This window comes from Equus przewalskii, chromosome 7 (genome assembly GCF_037783145.1).
Source record: "Equus przewalskii isolate Varuska chromosome 7, EquPr2, whole genome shotgun sequence".
Classification (NCBI taxonomy): domain Eukaryota; kingdom Metazoa; phylum Chordata; class Mammalia; order Perissodactyla; family Equidae; genus Equus; species Equus przewalskii.
Genome location: NC_091837.1, coordinates 40,366,446 through 40,376,357, shown reverse-complemented (window position 1 = coordinate 40,376,357; position 9,912 = coordinate 40,366,446). Strand labels below are relative to the sequence as shown.

Sequence of the window (9,912 nt, the reverse complement as noted above, 5' to 3'; positions counted from 1 at the left end):
CGCTTTGCCCCTCACTAGCCAAGTGAGCTTGGGCCAGCTATGAAACTCTCCCGAACTTCAGACTTTAGCTGTAAATGGGGTTGACTCCGGGTCCTTTGTGTCGGGAGGTTGTGAGGGTCACACAAGATAATGAATATAAAGTATGCACGCTATGCCTGACACAGCACACACTCAGGACGAGTCAGCTGTTAGCTCTAGTCCACGGCCTAAAGCATGCAGGGCATTCGTCTTCTGGGTCTGGCATCGAGAGCCAGTTCACACACAGGATAAGGAATCTGTCTCATTAAGACGCACCTTCACCCCAGGTTTGACACGAAACACTATCACTCGGAGCCATCCCCTGCTCAGTCACTACTGGCACCAAATGACTTCTGACATTTTCGAAGAATGAAATCCAGCCTTGTCTTAGTCTACTTGGGCTGCTATGACAAAAATACCGCAGGCTGAGTGGCTTAAACAATGAACATTTATTTCTCACAGTTGGGGAGGCTGGGAAGTCCAAGATCAAGGCGCCAGCAGATCTGTGACAGGTGAGGGCTCTCTTTTCTGGTTTACAAATGGCCGTCTTTTCATTGTGCCCTCATGTGGCAGAGAGCAAAGAGAGGTGACAAGCTCTCTTGCGTCTCTTCTTATGAGGGTACTAATCCCATCATGAGGGCTCCACCCTCATGAACTCATCACCTTCCAAAGGCCCCATCACCAAATACCGTCACACTGGGGATTAGGCTTTCAACGTATGAATTTTGGGGAGGACACAGCATTCAGTCCATTGATAGCCTCAAAGAGAGAAAGTGAGTAATTTCAGATTTGTTCCAGTGATGCTCTGAGTGATGTCAATGTCCATGGAGCGATTGTATGGCATCCTTCTTGACTTGCTTCCAGCCTCCCTGGGCCTCTATCCTGAGTGGCTCCCCTTGCTGTGGAGGTTACAGGTTCCTGTAGAGAGAACCCTGCATGGAAGCCACCTATTCCTTCTCTTTCTCTTCCCTCATCACCAACCCAGGACAGGGATTTTCACAGCTGTGGCTCATGCCTGGCATGTCCCAAAGTAGACGCTCCCAAAAAATGGCTGCTAAACTCAATCCACACATTCCTTTGGCCAGGCACTGTGCTGAATGCTGGGGGAATGGTAGTGAGGAAATAGACATGGTAACCATCTTCCTGGAGCTCACAGGCTAGCAGAGAAGACAGATAGTCAAAGAGCAGCATAACTTTGACAAGTCCTACAGAGGAGGGTTCATGGTGTGTCGATGAACATATGGTTGAGGGCTTTGACCAGGACAAAGAAATTAGGGAAGAGGAAGTGATGCTTGAGCAGAGATAAGAAGAATAAATAGCAGTTAACTGAGCAAGAGGGGAGGGAAGAGCTCTTCTAGGGTGAGAGCATATGCAAAAGCCCAACATCAGGAGGGAGTGTGGGGTGTGGTTCTGGATGAGACCAGAGAGATAGCAGGGTCAGTGTATTAGTCAGGGCTCTCCAGAGAAACAAAGCCAGTAGGAAGGATGGATGGATAGATAGAAAGATAGATAGATAGATAATTGGTATTATAAGGAATTAGCTCACATGACCATGGAGGCTAAGAAGTCCCCAGATCTGCAGTTGGTAAGCTGGAGAGCCAGGAGAGCTGATGGTATATTTTTAGTCCAAGTTCAAAGGCCTGAGAACCAGGAGAGTTGAAGGTGTAAGTTCTAGTCTGAAACCCAGCAGGCTCAAGACCCAAGAGGAGCAGATGTCTGAATTTGAGTCTGAAGGCAGGAAAAGAGCAATGTTCCAGCTCAGTCAGGCAGGAGAAGTTTCCTCTTACTTAGCCTTTTCATTCTGTTCAGGTCTTCAACTGATTGGATGAGACCCCCACACACAAATCAGGGAGGGCCATATGATTTACTCAGTCTGCTACTTCAGATGTTAATCTCATCCAGAAACATCTCACAGACATGCCCAGAATTATGTTTTAGTCAAATATCTGGGCGCCTTATGGCCCTGTCCAGCTGGCATACAAAACTAACCGTCACAGTATGGAGTTTTCACTGGAACGTGGGACTACATTTCCTCTTGCATCCAGGTGTGGCCAAGTGTATTAATTTCCTGCGGCTGCTGTAACAAAGTACCACAAACCGAGTGACTCAAACAACATAAATTTATTCTCTCATAGTTCTGGAGATTAGAAGTCCACAGTCAAGGTTAGTTCCTACTGGAGGCTCTGAGAGCGAACTTATTCCACATTTCACTCCAAGCTTCTGGTGGTTGCTGGCAATTCTTGGTGTTCCTTGGCTTGTAGATGGACCACTCTAGTCTCTGCTCTGTCTTCACATAGCATTCTCCCTGCGTCTCTGTGTCTTCACATGGACATCTTCTCCCTGTGTGTATCTGTGTGCCCAAATTTCCTTCATCTTATAAGGACACCAATCATGTGATTAGGGCCCACCCTAATCCAATATGATCTCATCTTAACCTGATCACATCTACAAAGATCCTATTTCCAAATAAGGTCACATTCATAGATACTTGCAATTAGGACTTAAACACATCTGTTTATTGGAGGGTTGGGGGAGTGCCAATTCAACCCTAGACTGGTTTGTTTGGGGTTTTTTTTGTCAATGGAACATGAGTAGAAGTGATGTGTGTCATCTCCCAGGCCAAAGCTTTTAAAAACCAGGTGTAGCTTCTATACTCTCCTTTTTCCTATTGAAGGATTTCTGGACATGCAGCCCCAAAATATGCTGCTTTGGTATGTTGATTATTTTGAGCTGAAGGCACTTGAAAATAGCAAACGCAGGGAGAGGCTGTCTCTGAACTCCTCTTATCTGCCTAAAGACAGATCCTCTAAAAGGAACTCAATTGTCATTAACCAGGCTGCCCCGCACCCCCACCCCGGCCCCAGGAGTTTCATCAACCAGGGAAGATTGACCCTAACACAGAAGACTAGAAACCAACTCTACACCCAGACAAACTGTCACAAACTGTCACACTTCACATCTATTCTTTTCCTAAAATTCATTAACTCTCTCCTAAGTTGCCTGCATCTCCCCTCCCCTTCCCCTAATAATATATAAGCTCTCAATTCTCACCATATTTATTTTTTTGGTATTCACTTTTTTTCCTGTAATTCCCCATGTACATAATATTAAAAATTAATAAATTTGTATACTTTTTCTCCTGTTAATTGGCCTGTTGTCAGTTTATTTCATAGACTGAGCTATTGAAGCCAGGGGTGGTTGAAGGAAAGTCTTTCTTTCCTCCCCTACACTCTCCACTGGATAAATGCAGAGGACTCTGAAGACATAGGAGGCGGCAGAGCCACAAGATGGAAGGAGCCTGGACCTTTCATTCACCATGTGGAGAGAAACAACCAGCTGATCAGGAACTCACACTTTGCACTCTTAGATCAGTGAGAAATAACCTTTAAATGTGTTAAGCCCTTGAGATTTGGGGGTTTGTTTCTCACAGTGCTAACGTTGCCTTATCTTCTACAGAAATCTTGACTTGAAATGCCTTGAAGACATTCAGAGGAGACGTCATATAGACTTTTGTATATGTGGGTCCAGAGCTCCAAAAAAAGGTTGGGCTGGAGACATAAATTTATAAAGTATCTGTGCAGAGGTGGTAGCTAAAGCTATGAGAATACATGGCACTGCCACAGGAGAAGGTATGAAGGGAAAGGGGAGAAGTCTTAGGACCAAGTCTGGTGAGACAATAATACTTAATAACAGGATGGAATAGAACGAGTCTGCAAAGAAGAGAAAGAGAAAGTGATGATACAGGCAGTGGGACAACTGGGAGAGTGTGGGGTCATGGATGCCAAGGAGCTAGAGACTGACAGCCCTGAGAGGCCATGTGAGATGAGGCCTGAAAAGTTTCAACTGGATTTAAAGACAGGGACGCCATGGAGGACCTTAATGAACACTGTTTTAGAAAGAGCCCGAAGTCAGGTTGGAGGGCTGAGGAATGAGTAGGAGGAGAGGAAATGAGGTCAGCAAGCAGAGAAATTATTTTGAGTTGTTTAGTGGTGAAGGGGAGGAAGGAGCTGGGTCAGAAGCTCGAAGCTGAGAACCAAAACCTTCTAACCCCCGCACTCAGCCTGGACATAGAGAAGTGAAACCACACCTTACTGCCCACAGTAGCACGCCCTTCTCTCCCACTGTCTATATTAGCATTTCTTTTCTCTTTTGGGACTGTCCTCCCAAGCAAATAGTGCAATTGTTTGCTACAGAAACTTCCCCAAAGACCCATCAACTCTTCAATGAAAAACATCTACAGTTTGTACCTGAAGATTCTTTGAATCTCTCACTTTGCTATCTCTGCCAATCCTGGACTGTGGTATCATGATTGTTACTCCAGCCTCAATCCCCACACTGAAAGACCCACCTCTAACCAAACCTCCAATTCTGGGTGAACTCTGACCTTGTCTTCCCCTCTCTGAATACCAAGCTTTGCTGTTCTCCCCACCACCTGCTGCGATGAGCCCCAACGCGCTCGGCTTTGTCTCATCAATAGGGGTGCTGGGAATATGTGGGGAGCCAGCTTATGACAACATGGATCAAGAAAGAAGTCAAGTTTGGCATTTTTTGGTTTTGCTTTGCTGTAGTTGGTAAATGGGAAAGACTTGAGGGTACTCAAAGCCAGTTGAGAGGGAAAGGTCAAATAAGCAGAAGAGAGATGTGGTCAGGTTCCTGAGAAGGCAGGAGGAGCTGGAATCAAAATAAGCATCAGTAGAAGGATTCACGATAAATTGGAGAGGAAGTACTCCTCAATTGTAAAGAGAAGGGACAGGAGTGCCAACACGAGCAGGTTCATACGTATGAGACTGGGAAGGAGAAGGAGTTCTCATCTGACAGCATCTATTTTCTCTTTAAGAGGCGAAGCCCATCTAAATGGGAGATAAAAGGGGAAAGGGCTTGAAGAGAGAGAAAAGTGTTTGGAATAGTTGTGGAGATTGGCAAAGTGAACCGGCCTGAGAAATTATCATTTCCATAAATACTGAGAGCCGTTTGAGATTGGTGCTCAGGAACATCCAGAGAATGCAATCTGCCCTGTTCTGTGACTTCCTGAATGAAGGAATGAGCACTTCTGGGGTGACTGCATGCTCCACACTCACTTGGGTATGTAAGTGCTAATAGATTTTAAAGTCACTTTACCGCTAGGTCACATTCCCTTTACTTGGACTCCTGAAGTCTCTTGATGCAGAAAGCCAACCACTGTGGAAAGCCATCCTGGACGATACTAAGGATAGCAGTAACATTTATGGCTTATTATGTGCTGGGTCCTGAGCTAGGCACCATACATACATATATGGTCTATATAAGTTATACATACACAGACATACGTACATACATATATATATATGTATGAATATATACACACGCACACACATATCATGCACATATATATAACTTTTTCCCATGCAATTATTTCCACAAACCTATGAGGGGTTTAAACTACCTTTCCCATTTTAAAGACAGGAGAACGGGGACTCAGCGGGTTCCTTACCTCCAGCCCAGAGCCATGAGCCCAGGCTGTGCCCACCCCAGGAGAGTTGTGGACCTGCCTGACCCGAGTGAACTAGGAAAGACCATGGAGGAAACGGAGGTAAGGAATTCTTGATAAAGAATCACCTTTGCCACACAATGAAAACAAATTCCATGCCTTAGGACAGGGTGGAATTCACTGTCTGGTGCTCCCGCTGGGGGCAAAGTTGATCAAAGGCAACCTGAGAGTCCCCAGGGGCGTCCCACACCTGACGACAAGCCACAGTCCTCCCCTCTCTGCCACTTCCCCTTCTCCCCACGCACTTCCCCCATCCCCTTGGGTATCTACAGTCTCTGAAGCATCTTTGAGGTGCCCTCCCCCCCTCAAGGGCCACTGCTTCCCCACCCACTGGCCCCAAGGTGCCATCCCCAGTGTGCCAAAGGGCCAGGGCAGCGCTGTGTGCTCAAAGAAGTGAGAGGAAAATCAAACAAGTGAGAGGAAAAACGCCTCTCTCCCTCTCAGTTTCACCTTTGATCCCACACCTCACGGCCCCCAAGGGCCTCTTGAAAACCTTCTTTGACTTATGCCTGGAGCAGCCCTCTCACCCCCGGCCTTAAAACCATGAGTCCCTGGGGCAGGTGTGTGAGTGTGAGTGTGTAAGAGAGCAAGTGTGTGAGTGTGTGAGAGAGTGTGTATGTGAACAAGTGTATGTGTGTGTATGTGTAAGTGTGTGTAGGGTACGGGAGGGCAATAGTGAATGGAAACTTAGCAATATTGTGCATTCTCCTCATCATCTCCTTTACCTCATCAACTGTGCAAACAGGCTGCCTGCAGACCTCAGGCTCCACCAGATTGTTCTGGCCCCACAGGACTGGTCTGATTCCAACTTACCTCAAGCCAGGGCCTCTGCTGTTGAAACAATACTTATTTGTCAAGCTTTTGACCTAAAACTGGGTGGGGCTTCTTGGAGCTATTCCAGGAATATGACCCCCATCCTCTAGGGGTTGATGAGACAGACCTGAGGCCCATGGTGACCTCAGTGCACCACGGCGTCCCCATCCAACGGGAGCTGGAGCAAGCTGGTAGTGCGGAATGCGTAGCCAGAACAGCTGGACTCAAAAGGCAGAAAGGAAAATGCAGGGTGGGGGTGTCCTCACAGCCTCTGTTCGAGAACTTGGTCAGGAAGGGGAATTTGTTCTGTTTTGTTTGGAGATTTGATGGGGACAGGGACATCCATACCCCAAGGCCAAGGTCAGGAAGTCCACCTCTTCCAGGGGATCAAAGGAAGGCGGGTGGGTTTTAAAGAAACTGCATATCTCTGGTCGGTTGCTTTTCAGATGTCTAAAAACAAAAGTTTTGGTAAGAATAAAGGGCTGAGAGACACGAAAGGACAAATATATGCTTTCAACTATATAAGGTGCCTAGAATAGGCAGATCCGGGGGCCGGAGAGAGGAAGGAATGGGGAGTTATTGTCCAATGGGTGCAGAGTTTTCATTTGGGATGATGAAAAAGTTCCAGAAATAGATAGTGGTGATGGTTGTACAACATTGTGAGTGCACTTAATGCCACTGAACTGTACACTTAAAAATGGTTAAAGTGGTAAATTGCATGTTAGATGTATTTTACCACAATTAAATAAACAAAGAAAGGGCTGAGGGGGCAAGAGAAGCTGTGTGGGAGAACAAAAGGTCCAGGGCAGGGTGGGGCCCGGACTGCGGAGGAGAACATTCCAGCCGGGGACTCCAGAGTGCAGCGTGCTGTGGTGCTGATATTTCAGAGCTCTTCAGCCTGCTGTTAATAGCTCGCTCCCAGTGTGTTCACTTGAAGTGATTTGGAAAATAGGACTTAATTGTTCCCCAGCTGGCACCTACCGCTAAGGCAACCTCAGTACCAGCCAGTCTTTCGGCCGAATGCGCCATCCCTCCCTCGCCTCTTGGTTGCTGCCTGGTGACTGCGGGACCCACACAGTCAGCCGCGGCTCCATTCCTTACCTCCTCTTTTCCGGGAGGCAGCCAAAGAGATAGTGCTCTCCCTCACTGATACCATGAGAACCATAAAACATGGGCCCTGCAGGACCCAAGGAGCTCAGGGCACGGGGTCTTTGAAAAGGTCCTTCTGCTCTGCTTGTCAGACCTTTTCTTCTTCTCTGTACCTGTCATCTATTGACACAATAGTGCTGCAGATCAAACCACCCCAAATCATAGTGCTGTAAACTAACAGATATTTATTATTTCTCATGAGCCTTGGGGTCGGCTGGGCAGTTCTGCTGACCTAAGCCGAGCTCAGCTGATCTCGACCAACCTTACTTATGTGTCTGCAGTCACTTGAGAGTGGGCTGGTCTAGGATGGCCTCAGCTGGGAGCACTTACTCTGCTCTATGTGGTCGGTCTCTCATCCTCAGCAGGCTAGTCCAGGCTTCTTCTCATGGCGGAAGCTGTCAAAACGTGCACCAGACATAGTTAAACAGGCAAGGAAAACTCTGCTCAAGACTATTGCAATAGAGGTCAAGACTATTGTAATAGGGGACAGAGAGTGAACTCAACTCTGAATACAACAGAGGGAACTGGAAATTTATAGCCAATGGGCAGGATGAGGGAGTCAGTGGATGGAAAAATACCAAGAGGAACTTGGTTAGGTATCAAGGGTTGGGGGGATTCTTGCTAAACTGGCTTGGCAGGATTCTTGCTGAGCAGCCAAGGACAAGGGCTAGTCAAGAAGAGGGCTCAGAGGAGAAGTCCAAGAAAGCAAGGAAGGAGATGCGTACAAGGCTTCTTAAGGCCTTAGCTCAAAATTGGCAGTGTCACTTCCACCACATTTATTAGCCAAAACAAGATACAAGGCTGACCTAGATCCAAACAATGGGGAAATGGCTCCATCACATTGCAAATGCCACGGGCCCAGGAAGGGCAGAACACTGGGGCCATCTTTGTAACTGATCCTTACTCTCTTCTTGGGAAGACCCTCTTCCACTCACCAAGACCCTATGGCAGAATGTAAAGACCCCCACCCTCTCTGTGTCCTGACTTAGCTGGTAAACTGGCTGAGCATGGAATGCTTAACTGCACTGGAAGGTGCCAGAATTGGAATGCAGACAACCTAGGGACTCATGTACTGATGAGGTTCTCAAGGCCAAAAGAAGGCAAAGAAAATAAGATGGGAACCTAATGAACACAATGTGTAAGTCAGAGACTTGGTCTTAGAAAAAACAAAAGTCTGGTCGTCAGAAGTAAGTAGAGCGTCACACCAGGACTAGAACAGGAATTTTATAGAAAATGTAGTCATAATACTAATAATGGCCACCATTCCTTGGGCATCCAACATGTGCTAGGCATTGTGCTAAATGCTATACATTTCATCATGCTTTGTCTTTAAAACAGGCCAGGTATTATAACTCCCATTTTTATTGTTAAAGAAATTAAGACTCAGGAGTCCAAGACCACAGACCTGGTCAGGGTAGAGAATTTAAAATCCATTCAGGTCAACACTCACTGAACACCTTGTATGTGCAGGCTCTGTGCAAGGCATGGAGAAAATGAAGATATAACAGACATGGACCCTGCCTTTAAAGAGCTTACGATGCAGAGGGGAGGGCAGACAAGTAGAAAGGTCATTTCTATGCTGAGGGACAACTGCGTGTATAAACAGGACACAGGAAGGGCGCTCAATCAGGTCTGTCTCATGGCAAACTATTAGTACATGCCTCTCCCACTGCACCATACTGGCTCCTTGGAGGCTGTTTCTCGTAGGGTTGCCTTTGGCTGCTAGTAATAGACACTATAAATATCAAAGGAGAACTTTATTATTTTCCCTCACTTACAGTAGTTGGAGGTGGGTAGCCCGTGGCTGGCATGGTGGCCCCACTGTCTCATCAGAGACCCCGGCTCCTTCTAGCTTCTGCTCCACTCTCCTAAGACCACAGCTTCCAACTTTGAGGTTGTCTCAGGTCTCAAGAGGGATGCTAGAACTCCAGCTAACATGTCCTCAATCTAGGCAAGAAGCAAGAGGAAGGCAGAAGATCTACCTATCTGAGCTCTTTTAAGGAACTGTCCCCGAAGTCTTAGCCATTGACTGCTGTTTACATTTCCTTGGCTGGAACCTAGTCAAAATAGCTGCGTGGGCTACAAGGGAGGCTGGGAATGTATCTGTTAGCTGTATACACAGCCCCTCAAATAAAACTGATTTCTATTATTAAGTGTTATGGCTTGACTTGTGTCCCCCCACAAAAAAGATGTTGGAGTCCTTACCCCCAGTACCTTAGTATGTGACCTTATTTGGAGATAGGGTCCTTACAGAGATAATCAAGTTAAAATGAGGTCATTAGGGTGTGCCCTAATCCAATACGTCTGCTGTCTTTATAAAAATGGGGAATTTGGACACTGAGACGAATAAGAGGGGAGACCATGTGAAGAGACACAAGGAGCAGAGGCCTGGAACAGATCTCTCC

General features: G+C 46.7%; 1 long non-coding RNA gene across 1 annotated transcript; it reads right to left on the bottom strand.

Annotated features, from left to right (window-relative positions):
- Positions 1–452: 452 nt before the first annotated feature.
- On the bottom strand, positions 453–9,448 carry LOC139084503 (uncharacterized). The gene is made up of 2 exons (XR_011541936.1): positions 9,286–9,448; positions 453–7,902 (listed from the first exon to the last, which is right to left on the bottom strand). It is a non-coding gene; the product is annotated as an uncharacterized lncRNA (long non-coding RNA).
- Between the last annotated feature and the right edge of the window lie 464 nt (positions 9,449–9,912).